This window comes from Thamnophis elegans, chromosome 3, assembly GCF_009769535.1.
Source record: "Thamnophis elegans isolate rThaEle1 chromosome 3, rThaEle1.pri, whole genome shotgun sequence".
NCBI lineage: Eukaryota > Metazoa > Chordata > Lepidosauria > Squamata > Colubridae > Thamnophis > Thamnophis elegans.
Genome location: NC_045543.1, coordinates 98,737,765 through 98,750,749, shown reverse-complemented (window position 1 = coordinate 98,750,749; position 12,985 = coordinate 98,737,765). Strand labels below are relative to the sequence as shown.

The window sequence follows — 12,985 nt, the reverse complement described above, 5'->3', positions numbered from 1 at the left end:
TGGGATTCATTTCAATCTGCCATAGATTTTTTGCTATGGACTTTGCACTTTAGTCATGTTTGGGGAGTCCAGGAGAAGGGAGATTCATATGTTGCCTGGGAATTAGGGAAGGGGATTGTCTTCGAAGATGGAGCAGACTCCCTCCCAGCCGGTTCCAGCCTGGTTTCAAGGCCATCATGCCCCAAGAGTGAATTGTTATCTGCCCAGCACCTCAGACCTCTCAAAACAACTTTGTGCGATCACCTTGACTGCTGGTGGACCGATCAGGGGGATTGGGTTTGGGGATGAAACCCCCAAAGCTTTGTACTTTGCACAGGCTTTTTCAGATTTTGCCTGACATTATTGTAACCACATTCTCTCAGTAAAAGTTATTTTGATTCAACCCAATGGAATCAAGAGTCTTGCTTTTCTGAGGGATCAGCTGGGGCAGCTCCTTATAAAGGTTGTAACTGTGAAAAATGGTAATAATTACTTCATGTCTAGATTCATAGTAATAATCTGGACATATTATTTCTCAATAAAATCCATAGAGATTTAATTATTTAATTTACTTATTTACTATTATATACTGTTTATTTATTATACTATTTACTTATTATTTACTTACTTACTATTGTATATTATTGACTTATTTATCTTATACCTTATTTTAAAATAAGATCCTTTTACTTTTTGGGCAAAGCCCTGTTAGGTTGCAATAGCTAAACCTTTTAACTTCAAAGTATGTGCAGTGTTTTAACCAGCTCCATTGTTATTCTTATAAGAGAATCGATCTTTCTTCCAAGTCGAGATTAAAATGCTAGAAATAACTGATGACTATACTAATACATTAAAAAACCCTTTATGAGTAAGCTAGGCTTCATTTTAAATCTTTTAGTCCTTATAACAATACACAGGTAGAACAGGAAATGCTTTTAAAAAAACTTAAAACATCTTTAAATATAAAATATCTCTATTTGGGTATAACATGCTTATTATTATGCTGTCATCTTATGCTACTATTTCAGATTTCAATACTTTCCAAATATAGTAGGATTAGTTCGGGATGGGTAGATAAGCAATAGCAAGATAATCAACTCAACAACAAATCTTGCACAAGAGAAATATTGAGCATTAATCAGAAACTGTACTTTCTGGAATCCACATTCTCTTAGAACTAGATAATCCTATTTGATTTGTCTTCTATTTACTCTTTGTAGTAGAACACTTAAAATCACTTCAGGTTTGCTAATACAAAAACTATCTCTTTTACCTCTCTTTTGTTTTCTTCCCAAATTTTGCAAGATTAGCCTAAGAATAGAAAGAAGTTGAACATAATTCTTGGTACTTATTTGTACTTCCAGATTGGATATCCAACAATAGTTTCTTTCTTTATTTCCAGAAACTTTGAGAAAGTCTGAAATCTACATCATGTTCTATTTAAAGCCAAAAATCTTACTCTACCAACTATAACTTAAGTCCCAGGTACATTCCTGTTCTCTTTTTTCAGATTTTCAGATTGCATTCATACATGTTGCACAGCTATCATAAAATATATATCATTGACAGAGCTTTTTCCAGATGACATTTGACACAATATTTTCCAAGAAAACAAGTGATGGGACATCACTTACTATAAAAGTAGGGAAATCAGTCCTTAGTGGCTAATTCATATTTCTGTTCTTCAGAATAAGAAATAAAGAATAAGTACAATCATATTTTATAGAGTAACTCTTGTCTTATTGAACAGTTTATGGTGTGATGAATGTCCAGTTGTTCCTCATTTATTACTTTGAATCCAGCTGTCTTCCCTGCTGCAGGCACAAACAATGTTCTATCACTAAGGAAAATATGACTATATCCAACATGATTTCTGTGACTGGAAATTTAAGTTATGATTCCTCTGAATTTAGGCTCTATGTTTTAGGAGGAGAAATAATAGATTTAGAGAAATTAACTTTGCAGAACAGGGAAGACAATTCTCCCACCATCAACTCTAGATGACTCTATTTTCCCAGAAGGCTCAATGTATGATAAATCAGTCATGCTGTTCCATCTTCCAAATCATTAAAGAGTCAGAATTTCTTCCACACTATAAGTGACAATATCTGGGACAACACCCATATGAAAGAGTTCTCCCAGAAAGAGAAAAATACACTTCATTTAACTCTTTTGTTATGGTTCTTCACATTTAGCCAAGGCCTTCCAATAGCCACTCTAGAGAATGGCATATGGCATTCGAACATTAGAGATAATGAAGCTTATAGCCACAAATAAGGCTCCAAACAATGAGAGCATGGCATAATTTCTGCACGTAGAAAATAGATAGAATTATCATGACAATTGAAAATTCACAGATGGTGTTCTAGAGAAGTAGGCAAAAACATGGCAACTAGAGACATTCCTTATGGAAAGAAACCAGGCCAGAATGCTTCTGCTGTCTGCTATGTGGCCAAAATAAACTCCACTGTAGCATGGGGTGACCCCCAAGAGTGAATCCAAGGATGAAAAAGGCATACAGTACTATCAGCATCAAAGCTGTGACTGAGGGAAGCAGCATCTGCCATTGTGTATTATTCTATAATGATAGGATTTCTTCAACAGCCACTCTCAAATTATGGAAAAAATCACTTGAGAGGGAAAAAAAGCCTTGAGATGAGCTCATTTTTCACCAGTCTTCATTATAGCTTTTGTTGTTTTGTGCTCAATTCAGCAGTGACCACACCAAGAGAGAAAGAGAGAGAGAATGAGAAATAGGCAGGGGAATAAAAGTGAAAGGATTTACTTAAAAAGGAGTCTGCCTCTAATAACCAGAAAGAGAAGATCAAAAAAGAATAATCACTGATAAGAAGTGAGAGATCTTTTTTGAGGGAAAAAACACTTTCTGTCAGTGTTTTGGGGTATTGTGAGGCAGATGGCAGAAAGCACTTAGACATGATTCTTCTTCAGAGTACCACCAAACGCTTTAGGACTGCTCACAAAAGCCAAGTTCTTATTCCAAGTTTTCCAGGAATCATTACTAACTCAAACTACTGTGGTTAAATTCAAAATACATAGTAATGTTCCTTGCTTTCCCCCACCCACCCAAAATATGTTCAAAAGGCAATAAGTGACAATCCTAATTACCCTGCCTAAGACCCTTACTTGTTTTTCTTATTCAAAAGTCAGTTCCACTTTGAAGACATTGAAGGTTGAAGGTTGAAATTTGAAGACATTGAAATTGAAGTTGAAATAGACAGGGACAGACATTGACTTGAAGACATTAGAAATTAGAGCAAAGAGGTCAATCTGAAAAACTCAAACCATTTTTACAGACCCTAAAATCCACTGAAATTATGTTAATGGAATTTAATGGCAAATCACCAAAAAAATCAAGATACAATTTTCTGACACCTTCAAGAAGAAAACAAATATTAACATTAAACATCATAAAGAATAGTGCACGGGTAAAAGAGAATACAAACATCTTTTGATTCCCCACCCCGCACAATACATTACTTTTCCCAGGTCTGTACACGATTTAGAATTTGCCTATCCACTACAGCAGTGTTTCACAAAGTATGGTCCAAGAACCTCTGGGGTTTCCCAAGACACCTCCCCCCCAGGAGTTCATTGAAAAATAACTGTGCATTAAAATCCTATCAAGCAATCAAGGAGAGAAGCAACTTAGAACTGAGAAGAAATTTCCTGACAGTTAGAACAATTAATCAGTGGAACAGCTTGCCTCCAGAAGTTGTGAATGCCCCAACACTGGAAATCTTTAAGAAGATGTTGGATAGGTCCCTTCCAACTCTGCTATTGTATTATTGTGTAATCTTGAGAAGTAGTGGTGAAAGAAAATGTGTCAATTTTTATTTTTAATAGGTTAAATAATGATAAGTGTAACCTATACAAACAAAATGTTTTTGGACATCCTCCATAATTTTTAAAAATAGGTAGAGAGCCTAAGCATTAATAAATAAGATTTGCTGCACTGTGGCATTCAGCATCCTCATTTTTAAAAATAAAGTTAAAATCTCCTTCCAGTCAAGCTCAATTCTTGCTGATTGCTGAGAAAATAACATTTTTTTCAGAAAATCAAGATTTTGAGCTTCTCCACCTAATTGTGACATTTATCTTAGTTAAGATAAGTTATCGTAGTCCATGAGTTGCATAGGCCATCCACAAAAAATTAGGTCTGCTCCTAGGTTAGAGAGAGCCAGCTCAATGTATCAGTCCACCATCAATTTCTGGGAAGGAAGTCAGACCAACTCTATTCAAAATTGCAGTCTCCTATTGACAATCCCACCATAGATTACTTTAGTCCTCATTCCACTTCATATATAGGCATGGTATCTCCACTCAGTTCAAAACCAAAACGTGAAAATTTAACATTTGCTAAATATGTGAATAAAACATTAAAAAGAGATTTTTGACATTTTAATTTTTTATGTCAGATATAAAATTGGACTTTCCTAGGATGAAGCATAGTTTAAAATACTGTCAATAAATACATATAATAAATACTATTATTTGGATCTAAATAATCTGTAGCAGAGCTTTCCAGAATTTATCCATTTTAGCACCCTATTTTTTTCCTGGTCAGCTTTGTGAACTTCCTCAAACTAGTAGTTCACACAGTACCAACAAGTGTCAAATATTGCTGTGTCTTTCCCCTCAAAAGTTTAAAATATCCTGCAGTTCTCTGCAGCATCTGGAATAACAAACTCAGTTTGGAAACTATGGATCTATAGGAAAAAGTATGGGTGAACCTAGCAATTATAGTGGAATACAGAGGAAGAAGAATAGCATGAATAGCCCTTATATAATGTTTTCCAGAGTTTTATAAGCCAGCTTAAGAACGAAAACCAGCATCTTCAAGAGACAGGGGACATTATAAGAAGCCAAAAAGGGCTTAAATATCTAGCAAAGGGGTGTCAAACTCAAGGCCTGCAGCCCGGATCTGGCCCTGGGAGTGCTTAGATCTGGCCCACAGTGCCGGCCTGGAAATAGCAAAGGATCAGCCGCGCTGCCTCTGCTAGCAAAAATGGGGTGCGGGGGCCCCCACAAACCATGTTGGCTGCTAGAATACTGCAGGGGACTTTCCAGGCCCAAAATGGGTCTGCCAGAGTGCTGCAGGAGGCTGTCCAGACCCAAAACAGACACTTCAGACTGCTGCAGAAAGCCGTCCAGGCCCAAAACGGGGCCTCCAGAATGCTCCAGGAGGCTGTCCAGGCCAAAACAGGACCCCAGAATGCTCCAGGATGCTGTCCAGGCCCAAAACCAGAGTGCTGCCGGAGGCCATCCTTGTGCTGCAGGAGGCCATCCTTGACTCAGAAGGTTATAAAATGGAGGAAAGGTAAAATATTTTACCTTTTAGGCTTGCAGGATTCTGCTACTATATCCTATGTCAATAATTTATAGTTCTAGTCTTCCTATGGAGTCAGTTTCTTCATCTGGTCAGTCTCTCATAAGATGATCAAGTAGATCGAGTAAATATTAACAAAACAAAATCACAGAAATGTACTCCTATTTTTATGTGTGTAAAACCATGTGTGTGGAGGTGTGGTCCTATTAGGGCAGCAATAACAGTCTATCCATAAAAATGATTAAAATTTTAAAAATGCAATATATTTAGTTGTGCTAAGATTTGCGTATTTGCATTTCAAGTGATCCAGTGTACTGTATTATTCTTTGGGGAAACCATAATTTTTAACAGAGCACTACTGTATTTATTTTATTATTTGCTAACCTTCATTTCTCTGTGAGTAGCACAGCCAGAATCAGCTCATAGATAATCCATCCTGACTCATTCCCACTTCTGAAACTGGATTCCGGCAAGCAGAGCTTTATGCTTGTTCAGAGTATTTAAAAGGAAATCCCACTCTGTAACTTGTTTTTCCCATTATTTTTTAATTGAGAAAGTGACCTAAAGCCAGTTTCTATGGTGCAGAATAATCCCTCTTTATCCCACTATCTCAGAGGGCCAACTTCCAAGATTTTCTCTAGGCTGGAGTTTTGTATCAACAGATTCATGCCTAAAATTACATGATCATGCTAATTGTATTTCAGGTATCTAAACAAAGGTAGAATAGGATAATAGCATTCTACAGCTTTATATTTATAGTCTCCCAACTATCCTTCAGATGGAAGTGATCCTAGCCTCTTTCAAGACAGACAGCATACTTTAAGCACAATTCTACATGGTATTTTATACTGCTTGCTCGGATCATTTCTGGAATAATTCCAAAGTTCCCAGTAATCCCTTGTAATTAACTAATATGAAATTCATCATATCTTTATAGCTGAATTTCTGAGAGACCTTGTCCCCATTATCTACCTATGACATCTCTAGGGTTTTTTTCAAATGAGTGATGCTCGAGCACATATTGTTCTCTCCTTTTCAGAGCTTGTTGCTATACTACTTAGTGGTTTTAGTTCTGTGGTATTCAGAATTATTCTATTCTATATGGCAACGTGCTGCTATTTATGGTTTCACAACATTAGAGTGGAATGTTATTAAATAAAGTAGATGGAACTTTTTTGTTACTACATTTTTATGAATCATCAGTTTATACAAATCTGAGTTTGCTTTAAAGATTCTCAAGCCAAGATATAAAATACAAATCTTCCTCTTAACATTTGCAAGTAACATATATATAGACACGTATTTAGATCTCTGTTCTTTGAGGCCAACATTCAGGGAATCATATCCTCCAATCAGAGGATAAATTGAAACTTTAAATATGCCAATGTCATTTATATCCTCCCAACAGTAAAATGTTCAGTGATAAATGAGACCATAGAGATGATGACAACCGCAATTTTTTATATCCCGTGTATCTTTATGGCCCCTGATCCTGTTTCTGAGTCACTCTGAGAGAGAATAAACTATATCAAAAAATAACAGCCACTAGAAAAATTACCAAAGAGAAATTATATTCATAATGTGTTATTATTTAAGAGCAGTTTCACTGCATGATGTCAAAGGATTTACAGACCTAATTTTAGTCTTGGCTCATGTATCAGGCAAATTGACCAATAAGAAATCATATTTCTTTATTAAGTCTTCCAATGTGCTGAGAAGATAGGATTCATTAAAAGACTGAATGTACCCATGTTGTCTTAGCTCACAAAAGGCCTTCTCAAATGTCATACGTGACTGCAGGGAAAATTAGGCTTCTACAAGAGAACATTTTATATAAGAAATATCTGTTTATACCCCTTGCAGGAAATGAGTTACAACTGCTCCCTTATTCTCCTATAAATTGATTGTATGAAAGGGCCTTGGTTCACAAATTATGTTTTCAGATTTTACATCTTTCATGAATTTCAGCTAATCTGATCAAAAAAGTTAAGAATACTCAATCAGCAACACAGTGATAAAGTTATACTTCTATGCAAAAGGTTCAAGATGTATTTCATTGGGATGTAAAATAAACCAGGCACTGATTTTCTTAAGTAATATGGTCTGTCGTGTTGCTATGGACTCTACCATAGGTAGCAGGAATTCCTGAAATCTAGTAGCATTATCATTCTGACCTTTGTTTGTAGACAGGCAGAAAGCAAAACAAATAAACAGGACTAATAGTGGTAACAGCAAGAATGCAGAGGCAACAACAGTGAGGAAAAAAACAATAGGTGGCAGGTAGTAACAATGAAAAGAAAGAGAACAGAACACAATAACAGAGTTGGAAGGGACCTTTGAGGTCTTGTAGTCCAAATCCCTTCTTAGGCAGGAAGCCCTATACCATTTCAGACAAATGGCTTTCCAACATCTTCTTTAAAACTTCCAATGTTGGAGCATTCACAACTTCTAGAGGCAAGTTGTTCCATTGATTAATTATTCTAATTATCAGGAAATTTCTCCTTAGTTCTAGGATGGTTCTCTCCTTGATTAGTTTCCATCCATTGCTTTCTGTCCTGCCTTCAGGTGCTTTGGAGAATAGTTTGACTCCCTCTTCTTTGTGGCAACCCCTGAGATATTGGAACACTGCTATCATGTCACCCCTAGTCCTTCTTTTCATTAAACTAGACATACTCAATTCCAGCAACCATTTTTTTATGTTTTAGCCTCCAGTCCTCTAATCATCTTTATTGCTCTTCTCTTTCTAGAGTCTCAACATCTTTTTTACATTGTGGCAATCAAACTGGGTGCAATATTCCAAGTGTGGTGTTACCAAGGCATTATAAAGAGACTGCAAATGGCAAGGAAATGTTTAAAAAGAGTACTGGCAAAGAGACAAGCAGGAGAATGGGCGGGTGTTTTTAGGTAACTTCAATATTCTCTTACGGATGCAATGTAGATAAGCCATCCAAACTACCATAGCACCAAATGGTACCGGTTTGCTGATTACAACTGGGGATAAAAAATAGGCTGTATAAAAAATAAAGATACAAAAAAATAAAGATATGAATGAACCTGCTGACAACCTAATCTCTACCTACTGCCCATGGGAAGTCCTGATATATTTGACAAAATACCAGATAATCGGAAGGGAATAAATGTTCTTATTTCAAAAATGAGAAAAAGAAGGAGTCACCAGTCAATCTGACATTGAAAGTTGGAAAATCCTAGAGTAGGTCATAAATTTGTCATTCCGTAAGTGGCTTGAAAATGAAGCAGTGATTACCAGAAGTTAAAATGGATTTGTCAAGAACAGATTTTGTCAAGATAAGGTATTTCATCTTCTAGCCAGGCATGTCGCCTTAGGAGACTCTGATTATGCTACAGGTATAATACATCTTGGGTTTCAGCAAAACATCTGATACATTGCCATATTAGATGGCTTTTGATAAGCTAGACAAGTATAATTTCGATATTTTGTTTATTAGAGGGAGTCATAGACATCATGTAAACCAGTGTTTTTCAACCTTTTTTGTGCAAAGGCACACTTTTTTCATGAAAAAAATCATGAGGCACACTACCATTAGAAAATGTTAAAAAAAATTAACTCTGTGCCTATATTGAGTATACATAAAATAATTTTCCCACGGCACACCTTACACTATGTCACGGCACACTAGTGTGCCGCGGCACAGTGGTTGAAAAACACTGATGTAAACTATATTCAAAGCATGTTCCTCGTCTAAATAAAGTGATGTATAAAGTGGGGTTTAGTTCTCTTTGTTTTCCCTAATTGTTAGGAAGAAGAGATTGAGGGAATGCTTCTAAAATTTACAAGGACACAAAAGAGGACAGGGTATCCAATAACCTATAAAACCAAATTCAAAATTATATTGATTAGATAAGCGCTTTCATATAATGAAATAAAATCCAACAAAAATTAGTGCAAAGCTTTTCATTAGGAAAAAAAATTCCAAATCCATATTTATCAGATGGTGATACGTGACTTGAAAAGGGATCTTAGAATTGTGGTTGAATGAATGGAATGAATCAGTGTAACATTTCACCATAGAGTCCAATGCAATTCTAAGCTGTATCAATATAATTATATTTTCCAAATCCCAGGATGCATTAATTCCACTATATTCTGCATCCAAAGTACCAGTATGTTTAATTCTGGGGATCACATTTTAAAGAAATTCAAAGAAAGTGGTTCAAAGAATTACAACATAGTTACAATACAATACAATAGCAGAGTTGGAAGGAACCTTGGAGGTCTTCTAGTCCAACCCCCTGCCCAGGCAGGAAACCCTATACCATTCCAGACAAATGGCTATCCAACATCTTCTTAAAGACTTCAAGTGTTGGGGCATTCACAATTTCTGGAGGCAAGCTGTTCCACTGATTAATTGTTCTAACTGTCAGGAAATTTCTCTTCAGTTTTTAGTTGCTTCTCTCATTGATTAGTTTCCACCCATTGCTTCTTGTTCTACCCTCAGATGCCTTGGAGAATAGTTTGACTACCTCTTCTTTGTGGCAACCCCTGAGATATTGGAACACTGGTATCATGTTTCCCCTAGTCCTTCTTTTCATTAAACTAGACATACCCAGTTCCTGCAACCGTTCTTCATGTTTTAGTCTCCAGTCCCCTAATCATCTTTGTTGCTCTTCTCTGCACTCTTTCTAGAGTCTCCACATCTTTTCTACATCGTGGCGACCAAAATTGATTGCAGTATTCCAAGTATTCCAAGTATTACCAAGACTTTATAAAGTGGTATTAACACTTCCTATTATCTTGATTCTATCCCTCTGTTTATGTAGTCTAGAACTGTGTTGGCTTTTTTGGCAGCTGCTGCACACTGCTGGCTCATATTTAAATGGTTGTCCACTAGGACTCCAAGATCCCTCTCACAGTTACTAATATTGAGGAAGGTAACACCTATACTGTACTTGTGCATTTCATTTTTCTTGCCTAAACTGGGCCTAATACAGAGCCTTGGGGTACTCCACTGCATACTTCCCTCCATGTAGATGCAGTTCCATTGAGGACTACATGTTAAGTGCGGTTGGTCAGCCAGTTACGAATCCATCTGGTGGTGATGCTGTCCAACCCACATTCTTCTACTTTATCTAGTAGTAGGTTATGGTCTACCTTATCAAATGCCTACTGAAGTCCAAGTAAATTATATTGACGGCATTCCTCTGGTCCACTAATTTTATCACTTTGTCAAAGAATGCAATAAGATTAGTCTGGCATGACCTGTTTTTGACAAACCAATGTTGGCTTTTGGCTATTACTTTGTTTAATTCTAGGTGTTCGCTAATTCGTTGCTTGATTATCTTTTTCAGAATCTTTCCTGGTATTGAGGTCAGGTTAATAGGTCTGTAGTTTCCTGGATGTATTTTATTTTCCTTTTTTGAAGATAGGAACCACATCAGCTCTTTTCCAGTGTTCTGGCAGTTCCTCGGTGCTCCAGGATCTCTGAAAGATATAGTACCCATCTGGTGGCAGGTAGAACCAGGACCCGCTCTATGGCGGAAGCGGGCGCTGGGACTTTAAAGCCCTGCCGCCGGGGCTTTAAAGTGGCAGAAGGGCCCCGGCGGTGTCCGCCATAGAGCTGGGCCGGGTCGGGACTTTAAAGTCTTCCTGCCGGGGCCCTGAAGTGGAAGCCTGCTCATCTCACCGGCTGGCACACGCACACTCTGTGAGGGAGAAGAGAGCGAGCTTTCAGATCCTTCCCGGGGAGCGGCTGCGGTGGCTCCTGAGGTCCCCTGGCTGAGGAAGCGCTCGCTCAGCGGCCGCTCCGATCGGGCAGGGAAGCCCCCCCCATGCTGGCTCCCCTTGGCGCACTTGATCGCCGCCCCTGCTGGCCCAGGCGTTGCCCTTCCCCAGGCACCAGGCCAGGTGTTCCAGGGTGAAAGTCCCCCACCACCGGGGAGATCGTCCGTATCCCTCCGAGGAAGAGGCACAGCCATGGAACCCATCTCGATGCGCAGGGCACGGGGAGGGGTGCAGGCCTTCTGACAGGTCCTGCTGGCGGGTGACGGCTGCACCCTTCTCTGCTGCCTGAGTAACCCCGAGAGCGGCGTGGACCCCAACTCCGTCTTTGACACTAGCAATTCCCAAGAGTGGCAGCAGTATCGCTCCAGACACGCACCTGAGGGCCAAAAAAGCAGCACGCCGTTCCCTCCAGCGAGCGCTCTGCTTACCTTCCACTCGGGCTGAAGTTTGCTTGAAGAACTGACTCCTCCCGCCCAACGTAAGCGTGCTCAACCAACTGCAAGGCATTATTTGCTGCCCCCAGATCAGGAGGCGGGAGAATCAGTGCCTCCTTTGCATATGGAATTTTTGGCTTTTTAACTCTTTCTTAACCTTTAAAAGGCAAAAAATTCCTTATGCAAAGGAGGCTCTGAGTTCTCTGGCCTCCTCCTAGTTAATACTGAGAGCAGACACCAAGCCACTATGACTTGAAATCTGGTAGCAACTATCCTGGCTTTAATTATTTTTTAAAAATTCTTTAAAAGTCTTTCCTTTCCCTGAGGAGACTGGTGAGGCCCCGCCTCCCTTGCCTCTAGTGACTGCACGTTCCTGGCATGGTCACGCCTCCAGGGTTCCTATGGCTTCAACACCTTCTATCTTTTCCTCTCTGTTAGTGAGAATTAAGTCTAATATGGCCGATCCCCTTGTTCCCTTCTCTACTTTTTGGGAAACAAAGTTGTCTGCTAGGTTTGTTAGGAACCTGTTGGATCTTCCACTTGGTGCAGAGTTTGTTTCCCAGTTGATGTCAGGGTAGTTAAAATCCCCCATTACTATTATGGTGTGCTTCCTACATACCTTAGTTAGCTGACTAGCAAAAAGTTCATCTACTTCCTCTGCTTGGTTGGGTGGCCTGTAGTATTGACCTATGTCATTCCCCCCCCCCAACATTTAATATTGAACCAAATGCATTCAAGATAGTTCTAATCATTGTGCTCTATTTCTGTAGAGATGTAGTTATTTCTTATATATAGTGCAACTCCACCTCCTCTTTTATTTGGTCTTTTTCTTTTAAATAATTTAAATCTTTCTAGCTGTATGTTCCATCTGTGGGTTTCATCCCACCAAGTTTCTGTAATGGCAACAATATCGTATCTGCCCTCATTTACTTGAATTTCTAATTCACCCTGTTTATTCCTCATACTCTGTGCATTGGTGTATAGACATTTGAGTCCACATTGTATGGCACTCACTATTAAATGCTTGGTTTTGCTTGACCACAGGAGTAATAATCTTACCCGCACAAACATCTGTGTTATATGCACTGATAACCCTATGAGTTTTAGATTGCTGGGAACAGAAATGTTCTGTATCAATTAATTCTCTGTCCCAGCTGTTCAGTTTAAATATTTATCCAGAAAAACTGAATTTAATGCCAAGTAACTCAGTCCCTTTCTTGGATGGGTGCAAACCATCTCTTTTGTACAGTTTTTCATTGGACCAGCTGCAGGCATCATGACTAATAAAACCAAAGCCTTTCCTTTTACACCACTCCTTTAGCCACACATTAAACTCTGCTACATGCTGGCCCTTCCCTTTTTATTCCTTATATACTGGTAAAACCTCTGAAAAGATAAGCCTACAACCTATACTACTAAATTCGTATCCCAAGCTCTTGAAATCATTTTTCACAGAAAGTACAA

At 38.5% G+C, this 12,985-nt stretch overlaps 1 protein-coding gene across 1 annotated transcript in view; it reads right to left on the bottom strand.

Moving 5' to 3' along the window:
- Window positions 1-12,985, bottom strand: part of TMEM232 (transmembrane protein 232) — a 143,036-nt gene that overhangs the window by 59,266 nt on the left and 70,785 nt on the right. The gene's annotated exons all lie outside the window — the stretch shown is intronic.